The sequence below is a fragment of the Vicia villosa genome, unplaced genomic scaffold (assembly GCF_029867415.1).
Source record: "Vicia villosa cultivar HV-30 ecotype Madison, WI unplaced genomic scaffold, Vvil1.0 ctg.003588F_1_1, whole genome shotgun sequence".
Classification (NCBI taxonomy): domain Eukaryota; kingdom Viridiplantae; phylum Streptophyta; class Magnoliopsida; order Fabales; family Fabaceae; genus Vicia; species Vicia villosa.
The window spans coordinates 108818-122354 of NW_026706246.1; positions in this window are offsets into that span (position 1 = coordinate 108818).

The following is a 13537-nucleotide window of genomic DNA, read 5'->3' on the forward strand; positions in this document are numbered from 1 at the left end:
TCACTTTGTGTGTGCACGCGAGTGTACGAGGAGATTAGATTGACATGTACAATAATATTGATTCGGTATGATCGTTTTCAATACTTCATTTGAATGCTTGGGTATTGAATAATATTACATCCACACATGTTTTTTTTTAACTTAGCAATGGATACATGAAACAATTAGAATAAATAAATCAAAATACTATCACAGAGCATATACACTAGTTTGTTTGATTGACAGAAGAAAAATATTTTATTAAACTATCATAACATGTTCGTTGCTTACTGTCTGACCTCTGACTTGTGTATTATGTGTCTACTGAAAGCATGTTTCTCTTTTTATTCCTATATTGTTGACTAATTTTATTGCATTGAAGCATGTCTCTACTAAGGTTAGTAGGAGTTATATTTGAGTTTTTTTTTTTTGCATAACATTTTTATTATGTTTAGTGATAACTTTTTGAGTTTATAATTAATAGGAAAAAAGTCAAAAGGGTAAGGAAAATGTGGCTAGGAATGTATACCCACACGTATTATCTCGTGGAGGGTATCGCTTGCTTATGGAGACAATTAAAAATGAAGGGATATCAACGAGAGATGATTCTACATTAGATGATAATGATAGTCCATCTCTACCGTCACGCCATGAGTTATGGAAGAGAGCACGACAAAAGAAAGGAGGAGAATACACATCAAAATCTACACAAGCTGTTGCTGAGAAAATTGTAAGTAAAATTTGGAAATTACTTCAAGTATCATTATATTTGTGATTGATAAAAACTATTGAAGTTAGTTGAGGTTTATCTGGTAAGTTATATAGAATTGTCTATATCTGATTTATATGGAATTGTCTATGTGAGATATTGGATCGAACTCTAGTATGGTCGAAGGGTAACTTCTTGGTTCGACAGGATTAAGCATGAAGTCGAAGGCTGTTCACATGCTTGTGTCGAAGATGCTAGGGTTGTTAGCATGTTAAATTAGGTTTTAGTGTTTGAACCTTAATTTGTTAAGTTAGCTTGTTTATTAAGTTGACTTGTGTAATGGGCCTTGTGGAAAAAGCCCATTAGTTAGTGTGTTAGGTTATATTATAAATAGCATACTAGTCTCTCATCATTGAATACATCAAATCCTAATTTAGGGTGAGAGAGGTTATTCGTTATTCTTGTAAACTTGTAATCTTGTTTTCTAAGAGAAAGTAAAAGAATAGCAGTTATAACCAATTCTTGTGTTCTTCTTCTTCCTTGTCCTTTATTCTTCCCTTGTTTTATACTTTGTTCTTGGTATTGAATTCACAATAGTCTATATATTTGATTTGAGTTTCTTGACTTTGGTGTTGTCTGCTGATGTTAATTAGTGTTATTGTTTATTGTCAGCAAATGTAATTTTGGTGTTGTCTTCAGAAGCTACAACTCATCTTCTCGTGGATGGATGTTGGTATTTCAAGTGTGCGAAAGGACTTATAAATGGTTGGATATTTGTTGTTTTGTTATTTTATAGTAGTCCATCGTGTGTAAACTTTCCTATGATTTTGTACACTTGTGTATCCTAGATTAATAATTTTGTAAATCAACTGTTCATTTTGAAGATATATATATATATATATATATATATATATATATATATATATATATATATATATATATATATATATATATATATATATATATATATATATACATCCTAGCTATTTGGTGCAATGAAATTATCCTTCACTGGTTAGAAAAATATGAAAATAGTAACCTAAATGTGGTCTGTGTGATGTGGGAAAGATATGAAAAATAGCGACCTATCTGTGGTCTGTGTGGTATTGGAAACATATGAAAAATTAGGTACAAAAAAAATTACAGCAAAAATTGAAAAAACACGTTGAATTTGCTTAAAAGTAGAAAACATATTACATCGGGCCATTGAGGAAACAGATGCAAAAACATATATATTACATCGGGCAACTGGTGAAACCGATGTAAAAACAATATATTACATCGGTCCTTCGAAGTCACCGATGTAAAATATGGCATATAATTTTTTATAAAAAAAATTGGATTATATTTCACATCAGACATATGAATTCAACCGATGTGGTATGTTAATTTTTCATATCGGGCAGTGACCCAATGTAAAATGTATCTAATTTACTACATCGCTTGGATTTACATCGGACCTAGGCCCGATGTAAAAAGTACTTTTTGCACTAGTGAACGAAAAACGGAGCCGTATTTCCACCAAACAAATGCATCATGGAAACATTATGCCTGATTTCCTGCAACAGAACAAACAACAATACATATTCCTGTCCACTGTCCAGCTTCCTGAGAAAGACTGGCAACATCTAGCTGCAAGTTCCAAGACCAAACTTCCCCTTGCCACGACCTTGCTTCATTAATCCGTAAATTTGAATTCACAACAGAACAATATAAATGAGTGAATTGCATAACTAAAGTATTGTTGTTGAACCACACGTGCTTCCAGAATATAATGTTATTCCCGATCCCAAGTTTACATGAGATAGCGTTGGTGATCATATTTCATCTCACACTCTGTGTTAAAGTCAGACATACTAAATCTCTCCACTAAAGAGAATGATTCTTACCCCGAGCCATACTCGGACAGTCCGACATTTGAGATTGCACATCTTCATATCTGCAGTTTAACAAATTAAACCATAAGGACTTCTGTCCGGACATAACTTTCCACTTCCATTCACTGAACAAAGCCAGCTTAAATTTATCACAATCCTTGACCTCTAATCCTCTAAGCTTCTTCAATTTACAAATTTCATCTCAACTTATCCAATTAATTTTCTTCTTTAATTCTCTTCCACCCCATAAAAAAGCTCGTTTCAATTTGATAATATCTAATTATATCAAGTTTTTGTGCAATAAGCTTTTTAGATTTTTTCATTGAATTAAACTACTGAATTTATAATTTTGTATACCGGTTTCTATAATTATATCTTTTTAATAATTATATAAAATTTTGTAATGTGTATAAATTTTTTATTATTTATAGTCTTAATATTTATCACTTGAAATTTTAAAGGGTGCTATTATTGATGATAAATAGATAATAACCACAGTATTCAAGAGAGAAAAAAGAAAATATAAAAAAAATTAAAGATAAATGAAGTATATTTTGAGATGGAAGAAACCATAAATTAGCTAGGAAATCAACGAAAGTCAGTGGCAGAGGATCTAGTCTCCGAAGAGCAATGGTGGTCAGCAAGTCGGTAGCATCAGCTATCAGGTGATTCATGTCCACCAGATATCATATCTGATCCAGGTAGTTTTTTTCTATTGAGCTTGGTTATTTCGGTTTGTAGATCGAGTTGTTAATGGATTGTGCTATGGGTCGTTAAGGATTCATTGAGTTTCAAGAGTTATAAATATTTATCTTCATCATTCTTGTCTTCACAACCCTTAGAGAAACAAGGATAAATTGTTAAGAGTGTGTTCTTAGAATTTGGAAAACTGTTGGAGATATCTAAGGGGATTGAAAAACACTTCTAAACATCTTGGACTTGTGTGATTTATATAGATAGTTTGAGAGATTGAGAAATACTTGGGTATATAATAATGTTTATTCTTGGAAACTTAGGTCACTATTTTATTGTAACTAATTTGTAATCTTTTGTAATAATTTTTGGAAGTACAGTGAACTAGAGAGCTACTCTCTATCATAATAGATCATTTAATTAAACTAGGTATACAATTTATTGAGTTATCGTCTTTTTAATTATCTTCTTCTGTCAACTTAAGTTGTTGTATTATTGCACAATGAGTTACTTTGCACGTTAAATTTCTTAGTGTGATTGGACCTTTCAATTTCACAACAAGTGGCACCCACCGTAGGGCAAAGGAATTTTATTTACAAGTGAGCACCATGGGTTTTAAATGGAAAATTGAGAAGTCTTTCATAGAATGATTTTGGATTGTGAAAAATGAAGATGCAAGCAACTTTAACTAAAAAATTGTTTTGAAACATTGAAGGATGAGGTAACGATGCCTACATGCCTAACACAAGCAAAGAAAACTGAGATGGTGGATAAGGCCAAAAGTTCCATTATGTTGTGCCTCGGGGATAAAGTTTTCAGGAAAGTTGCCAGTAAGCAAATTGCGGCTTCTATGTGGGCAAAATTTGAATTATTGTATATGACTAAGTCTTTGCCTTAGAGATTGTGTCTGAAAACCAGATTTACTCATTATAAAGAGTAAAAACAAATTTACAGTGAAGCAACTAACAGAATTTGACAAGATCATTGATGATTTGAATAATATTGAGTTGAAGATTAAAGATGAAGACAAGACTCTACTCTTGTTGAACTAATTACCTAAATTACTGAGAGCACTTCAAGGAAGTCGGGTGAAGTCCATATGAATTTGAGATCCAAAGAATTTTTAAAGAAAAAAGATTTAAAGATTGAAGATAGTGGTGAACGCTTGAGTGTCTTGTTATGAGAAGACAATGAAGATTTTGTTCATATTGTTATTGTCTTGTTATGAGAGCAACGTTGCATAGTGGTGTTGAATTTGGAGACTAAGAAAGTCGAATCATGGAGTAGTGCACCTTGGTGATGATAAGCAGGCCCGACCCTGTGCCTGTGCAACCTGTGCCACAGCGCAGGGTCTCAAATGTTCAGGGAGCCCATAAAAAGATGTATAGTATGTGATTCCTATACTATGATTAGCTTTTATGCAGTATCACATTGGATGAATAAAACAATACAGTAGATTAATGACTATTATTTTAAATCAAGCTCATCATTTTGAGACAGTGCTAATCATTATTTATTTCAATTGTTTTATTCTTGTTTTTACAAACGCTATTCATTATTTTAAAACAATTTCAATTAACCACCGCACTATTTCTTCAATTAATAAATATTTAATTTACTTAATTTTGTAAATCATTTTTTAATTAAATACCATACATTTTTATTTTATAAACTGTATCAATTTATTTTATTTTATTTTAGGGTGATTTAATATTTTTTAATATGTTCTATAAATTGATTATTTTATAATAATATATTAAAAAGTTAGTAAATTTAAAATTATTTTAATTAAATCATTACGATTAAATAAATAATAAATTAAATTGTTAAATTTAAAATATATTTGATTAATTTGGCTTAATTTAGTCTAATATATGGTGAGAAATGTGACTCGATTGATTTAATTAATTGAGTTAATGATTAAAAGGAGTTCAATGTACATAGTTCAATCCATAACACTAAGAGACTAATGTACTGATTATATAAGTATAATTTTTTTATCAAGTTCTCTAGTAGTTGAGAATTCCATCTTTAAAGATAAATAAGTGGAATATCGCAGATTTGAACTCACGTTCCTGCATCTTATATCTTTGTACAACTATCAACTGAGCTGGCATAAATTTCTATTAAATCAACTATAAATAAAAAATTTATGTAATTTTTAAAGAGAAATTTTAGTATATATATTATACTTTATTTTAGTATATATATATATATATATATATATTATATTTTATTACATTCTATTATAAAAATCAGAACAGGGCCTCTAATTCGTTTGGGTCGGCCCTGATAATGAGGCTTGAATGGTTCATAGTATTGGTACAAACATACTTTAAATGTTCGATGATTATGAGTTTCTTGTTCATAACGTGGAGTATGTTTCGTTATCTATAAGAATGTTTAATGATCTAGGTTATTGCACTAGAGTTGAAAGCGGGGGTGTTGAAGAATTCACATGGTGAAGTGATCATAGCTTCTTTATTTTACTCAAGTGATCATAGTTAAAGGGTCTAAAATATGTCACTTATATATTTTTTAAGGTTAAAATATTATTGTTCATTCATCAATTAATGAAGGCATGGCGGGTGTCTAGAGGTTGTGTCAGAACACTTTAATGAATTATGTATAAAACAGTGGATAAAATGCATTTGACTAGTGAGTTGTCATGAAGTTTCTAGGATAAGGCTAAGGCTAATGTCAAAGAAAAATATTATCATTGAGTTATTAATTTTTAAAAAAATGTTTTTTATATTATTTTACGTTTATTGACTATTAATGAAACTGCTATTTTACCAAACATTTTAATGAACTTATCAATTACTAAAACCACTATATTTTTTCAAACACTTTGATTAATTGATGAGATATCGATCATCATCTAACAATCCTCATCTATAAACTATTAGCTATCAATCATCTACTATAAATTACTGGCTAGCTTATCAACTATTTTTTCCGTTCTAAATTATAAGACGTTTTAATTGTTTTATACAAATTAAAAAATTATAAGACGTTTTAATTGTTTTATACAAATTAAAAAATATAATTAATGTTGAATAGAAAAGAAAATTATGTTTACCTTTACAAATTTGTGTTTCATTAATTATAAGAAAAGGGAAATTGAGAAAAAACAATAGTAGAAAAATCATTAATATTGTATTAAAATAATACAGTAGTAACTTATAATTTGTGGCTAGGGAGTATATTTAGTAAACAGAGCCATAATTAATTTTGTTTTTCTAGTCCAAGTGACATGTCGTTGTTGACTGAACCAGTCTTGCACTTCAATTAATATTTTATAAGAGTACCATACATAATTACGGGTCAAGATCCTCTCCATTTTTCTCTCTCTCCATTTTCTCCATTATTATAGTTTTGTATATAAATAACACGCATTTTCATGACATGTGACATTTATTTCACATTTATTTAATTTTATATACTCAAAACTATAGTAATGGAATCTTCCATTTCTTTTAAGAAATGGAGAGAATCAGTACCCCATAATTACATATGCATGGATAGACACAAGACAGCTTCCTGTGTTCAGACTTCCTCACTTTTATAATAAATGTTTTACTTTAAAATTGTGGGCAATTATTAAAGAAATGACTAGGTAGATTGATTATAATAGTAAAAAAATATTTATTATATTAGTTTTATTAGTTGTAGTTAATAAAACAGTTGAGTAAAATAAAATTAATAAATAAGAGTGTAAAGCAACAATTATTGTAAGATAAAAAATTTAAATACGACACTTTTTAGGAAGGTGGGTTCGGTTTTCGCTCTCTCGTAAAGTTGAACGAAGCTTTCAATTTGGAGAGGGCGTGGGATCTCTTCAATTCTGTAGAATCCTGGGCAGTGTTACTTAGAAGTAGAACCTATAGAAAAGAAAAGTTCATAAAGCACCACATTTTCTCTTCTATTTGGTCTAGCATCAAATCTGAGATGCATACTATTTTGGATAATTTTGCGTGGTGTTTGGGTAATGGGGATTTCATTAGTCTTTGGTTTGACAATTGGTGCAGTGACCCTGTTTCCTTGATGCAGACGATCTGAATGGTTTGGTTAATCAGAAGGTGAGCAGTCTCATTGTTAATGGTGATTGGGACTTCTCTAAAGTTGTCTCGTCTCTTCCCCAGTCACTTCTGATTCGTATTCGCTCTTCCCACACCCCGCATGTTCTTCGGGCATATTCTAGAGGCCTAAAGGTACTTCTTTAGATTGGTGGCGTTGGCTATGGGCTAAAACAATTCCTCCCTCAAAATCCTGTATGGTTTGGAAGCTGTTTCATAGTAAGATTTCCACTGATGATCAATGAAAACGTAGGAATTTTGCGTTTCCATCCCCATGTGATATTTGCAACGGGGAGGAAGAATATTCTCATCACTTGTTCTTCCTTTGCAAGTTTGCCTCTCAACTTTGGGTTTGGGTTGGTCAGATGCTCCAATTCCATAGCCCGATCACGGATTGGGAAGATGTGAATATTTTGTTGAGTAAGAGGAGCTCTGGGAAGTGTAAGACTTTGCACTGTGTTGCAGTGATTTTTGTAGTTAATGTTATTTGGCTAGCTCGAAACACGGTTAGATTCCAAAACTTGGGTGTTAATATTTCTTCTTCTATTTCTTATATTCTGGATGCGGTATCCTTTATTGGAAGCGCTTCCGATGGCTCTTTTCTGGATACGAAGGACTTTTTTATTCTTAAGAATTTCCGTGTTACCATTCGTCCTCCTCGAGCTTCAAGGATCTTTGAGGTCATATGGTGCTTCTGTTAATCCGAATGGGAATTCTGCGTGTGGGGGTATCTTTCGCAATAGTGAAGGTAGTTTTCTGGGTGCTTTTGCCATTTGTTTGGGTTCTTCCACTTCTCTCATTGTCGAACTTTATGGTGCGATGTTTACGATTGAGTTCGCCCATGAGAATCATTGGAATTATCTTTGGTTAGAAACAGACTCTACGACGGTTGTTAAGGCTTTCAAGCCTCCTTTTTTGGTTCCGTGGAATATTAGGAATCGGTGGATGAATTGTATAAATATAGTCTCTAATAGGAATTTTAAAGTTTCTCACATTTATAAGGAAGACAGCAGTTGTGCTGATGCTTTTGCTAACCTAGGCCTTAGTTTATCTAATCCAACTTACTATTCTTCCATTCCTGCTTGTATTCAGGCAGGTTTTGTAAAGAATCGTCTTGGTTTGCCATTATTTAGATTTAATTCCTCCTGATAGGGTTTTGGTGGATGTCCCCCTATCGTTTTGTAACAATTTTTATTGGTTCAATACAACTTCATTTAAAAAAAAGAATACTAGGTCGCATCAATTCTTATGTCTGCCACACATCTAAATTATGTCTAGTTAATATGGAGTATGTTTTTTCTACAAGAATGTATAGGTAATACTTGTATGAAGAATTAAAATCAATTTCTCTCTCCTTCTGTAAAAAGTATGGGCTTTTTTCTCCTTTTGTGAGAAGTGTTACAATTAGGGGTGACAATAGGTTGGACCGAGTTAGACTTTGCCAAACCTAAGTTTGGCCTGTCAAAAAAAACGAAGTTTAAGTCTGTCCTGTAACCTGTCGTAGGTTTAATTTTAGGCATGTGTTTGGCCTTTTTGAATGTCTGGTTAGCCTGTTAGCCTACATAAAAGTCTATTTGTTTTATACATATGTAAATAAATAATTAAATAATCTAACTAACTAAAATACCAAGAGACTAAAAATTTGTTTGTATTGACTTATGTTAACTTACCTATTAGCATAAGTTTTGTGAGACTATTTGCTTAAGAGAACTTGTGAAAACCATGTTTATCAGGTGTTTTCATTTTATTTTTACAAGTTCTTTAAGATAACCAAGTTTTATTTATGTATTTTAATTTAAAGTACAAAACATAACATAATGATAGTAAAAAAGTATTCATATTTATCTAAATAGATCGGCCTGATAGGCTTAAAATACTTTTTTTGGGCCTGAAACTTAACCCTTTTAATTAAATAGACTTATAAAAAAATTTAGACCTTTTCTATTTAAAAAAATATGTGGCCTGACCTGAACCTGTGTAGGCTAACCTATAGACCCCTATTATCGATTGGTCTGACCTATTTCCACCATAGTTACAATTCATTGCTCATGTGCTTTGGTAATATTGTCATGGAACACTTGTGAATTAGAGAAGATGAAGACCAGGTGGTCATAGTTTATAAATTGGTAAACACTATTGGGAGTGATATCATTGATGTGAATTTTTATCTGGAAATATTTTTTAACTCATAACTCCATTAAAGTGGAGATGATGAAGGAAATACTATAGCAACAATATGGGAACCAAAGCTTAGTGTAGAGATTAAAAAGATGAATGCCAAGACATCTTTGTTTCATTTTTACATGCTATAGACGTGTGAAAGGTGATAAATGGAGGACCACAAAACATTGTTAATCATCTATTAATCATGAAGAAAATAGAGAGAAATTTCTTAACATAGTAGAATGTATAAGCTTCATTTAGTATTGTGCATAATGAGTTAAAGTTTACAAGGCATATAACAATCTCATATTTATAGAGATTCGTGCATATAATGCATGGAGTGCTCATGTAGGAAATATTCATGTCACCATGCAACCTTCTTCTATTCATGTGCATGGTGATTTAAGCTTACACGCACTTTAATCATACAAGTGTGTGGTGTAATACATTTCATGCTAAAATATCATGTTCGCACTACTCTTGTTGTAATTAATAATAATTAATTATATGGGTGTGTTTAAAAATGACAAGAAAATATGCAGGTGAATATTGTTTTTTAAGTTCAGAAATAAGCAACATTTGTGAAGTGTTATAGTAGGCGGTTTGTTTTTGAATTCGAAAATAGGCAACGCTTTCTGAAACGTCGCAGTAGGCAGTTTGTTTTTGAATTCAAAAATAGCGGGAGCTTTGATGCCAATTGAAGGTTGAGAAAAACGCAAGAAAGGGGGGTTGAACTGTGTTTTCTAAAAACTTTGATTCTTTAAAGAAAATGTTTGAAAGGTTAGAGAGAGAGAGAGAGAGAGAGAGAGAGAGAGAGAGAGAGAGAGAGAGAGAGAGAGAGAGAGAGAGAGAGAGAGAGAGAGAGAGAGAGAGAGAGAGAGAGAGAGAGAGAGAGAGAGAGAGAGAGAGAGAGAGAGAGAGAGAGAGAGAGAGAGAGAGTTTTCAAGGAAAGATAAAATTAACACTTTCAGTTATCCTGGTTCACCTTAGAAAAGGCTAATCCAGTCCACCCGCCAAGGTGATTTCGTCTTAGAAAATGACTTAATCCATTAATCTTGAAAGATTACAAACAACCTCTAAGAGTCTTTAAAGACACCTTAACCCTCCCAAGTATACAGAATAACAACCTAGTCACATGAGGAAAACAAATCTCAAAAGATTTACAAATGAATATTTACAAGATATTGCTTCTAAAAAGTAGATTGAAACATTAAACAGTTTAGTTCATATGTTAACACAATTTATGAGCAACAACTCTTGAGTTCTTACAGATTCTTAGAAACTAGATTTCTCATAATGAAGTGTTTAGTGCAGTTTATATAAGAACTTTATTCTCTCTGTTTCTCTTTGAAGTTTATTTGCTGAGTTTGAAAATATAGCTTGAATAATATTGTAGTTCGTTCGTTGTTCGTTGTTTTTCTTCAAGAGAGAGTGTCTCATATATATATATATATATATATATATATATATATATATATATATATATATATATATATATATATATATATATATATATATATATATATATATATATATATATATATATAGTTCCATGATTATATGGTCGTTAAAGAGAACAAGTCGACGCTTTCCTAGATGCAATGGCTCCAAAAAGTTTTCGGGAACAGTGAGCACACCGATGGTGGATGTACTTTTGTAGCCATCGTTATGCAAAAGTAGAAAAGGTGATGTACTTTTGTACCATGTTGCTTCTTTTGCAAGTTTTTGGTCGTCCTTCAGTTGTAATATATTTCCTTTCTGAAGTAGAGCGCTTGTTGAGGAGATCGAGTCACGCAAACGTTCCAAGAGAGAGAATCCTTCATAAACAGAAAGAGGTCTTCAGAGTCAAGAGCAACAACCTATCTGAACGACGCATTTTGATTTCTGAACTAAAAGCAGCAAGCGTTTATGAACTGAATTCTTGTATTTAATAGTCGTTTTGCTTCATAATGTTTTTAGATCCTTTTCTGATGAGTTGTTCTACATTCTTCAGAACTGCTTATATCTCTTCAGAATTGAGATGAATAGTTCTTTTGATGTGATGATGCTGATTCTGATGATTATTTGGACAACAATCCTAATCCACCAAAATAGTGAATCTGCACACTTAAGACACTTTTAGAGTATAAATTTTTTCATATAAATATAGAGAATTTCTTTACCCACCTCCCTATGGGGGTCACCCCCAGCGAAATCCCCCATTTGCCCCTGCTTCGGAGATGCATCTCCGAAGTAATTTTTTTATAGATTTTTTGACTTCGAAAATGCATCTCTGAAAACACCACTTTTTTGGTGTTTTCGGAGATGCATTTCCGAAATGCATGAAAATTCAAAAAAGAAATATTTCGGAAGTTCATTTCCGAAAACATATCTGCATATACAATTTTCCCTCCTTCACTATTTCATCATTTTTTCTCCAAAACTTCTCCAAACCCTCTCCAAAACTCAATCAATCTCCATCCATTTTTCGTCTCAAAATCAAGTTTCAAACTGTTGATCACGTTAAAGGGAGCATAGAAAGCCACAATTTGAGGTAAACATCTTTTATTTCATCCCCTATTTCACTACATTGATTGAAGAATTTTTTGCTGAAACCTACGATGGTTTGGAAGTTCATTTCCGAAATATGTTACCTAACAAATTTCGGAAATGTACTTCCGAAATAAGCCCTGGCAGTAAAAAAAACAGTTCTGGCCAATTTTGCTAATTTTTGCATATGTTAGGTATGGTGCATCCGGACAACATTGTGCACGACGACGTAGTAGCTAAAGCGGACGTTGTCAATGTTAGTAGCGATTCGGGTATCGACGTTAAATCGATGATCGATGCGGTTGATGTTCGACAACAATTTACAAATGATCGGAGTTTCGCTAGTCGTGAACAATTGATTGATTGGGTTCATAACGAAGCTAGTAAACTCGGATTTGGAATTGTTATTTTAAGGTCCGACAATGGAAATAGTAGGCGGAAAGCTTTCGTTGTTTTGAATTGCAAGCGGGGTGGGAGTTATGTATAATCAAACCGGGTATTAAAACATGAAAACACGGGATCGAGAAAGTGCGGGTGTCCGTTTAAGTTGCGCGCGACTCGGAGGGTTGATGATTTGTGGCGTTTAAGCGTCATTTGTGGAATTCATAATCATGCCTTGGATGCCAAGTTACACGGGCATCGAATGGAGTGTCGTTTGTCCCCCGAAGAGAAGATTGTGATTTAGGATTTATCGATAGTTAAAGTGGCACCTCGCAACATACTTGCCGATTTGAAACGGAAAAAACCGGATAACGTTTCAAATATCAAGCAAGTTTACAATGAACGACACAATCTTAAATTTTTGAAAATGGGCCCTCGGTCGGAAATGCAACAACTTTTGAAACTATTAGGCGATAACTAATACGTGTCAAGCTTCCGAACGTCCGAGGACAAAGTTACAGTGCGTGATATTTTTTGGACTCATCCGGAAAGTATCAAATTGTTCAACACATTTCTAACCGTTCTTGTCATGGATTCGACGTACAAGACCAACAAATATAGGCTTCCTCTTCTAGAGATAGTCTGTGTGACCTCGACGAACAAGACTTATTCGGTCGGGTTTGCTTTTTTGGAGTGTGAAAAAGAAGAAAACTTTACATGGGCTTTGGGAATATGTAAGTCTTTGTTAGTTGATCAAAAGGTTATGCCAAACGTCGTTGTTATCGACCGGGACAATGCTTTGATGAATGCATTCGATTCCGTCTTCCCGACATCGACCGTATTACTTTGCCGGTATCACATAACTTGCAACGTGAGAAGTAAGTTGAAACCCGCGGTTGGGACAAAAGATAGTCCGGATGAAAACGGTAAAGCTATCAAAGTCGGTGTTGTTGTGGATAGGATTATGGCGGCATGGAGGGAGATTTTAAATGCACACTCCGAAGAGGTGTATACCGAGAAATTGGTACACTTTAGGTCTTTGTGCGTTTCCATTAAGAATTTTTGTCATTACGTCGAATCCACCATCCTTGACAAAGTAAAGGAAAATTTTGTGTGCGCTTGTGTTA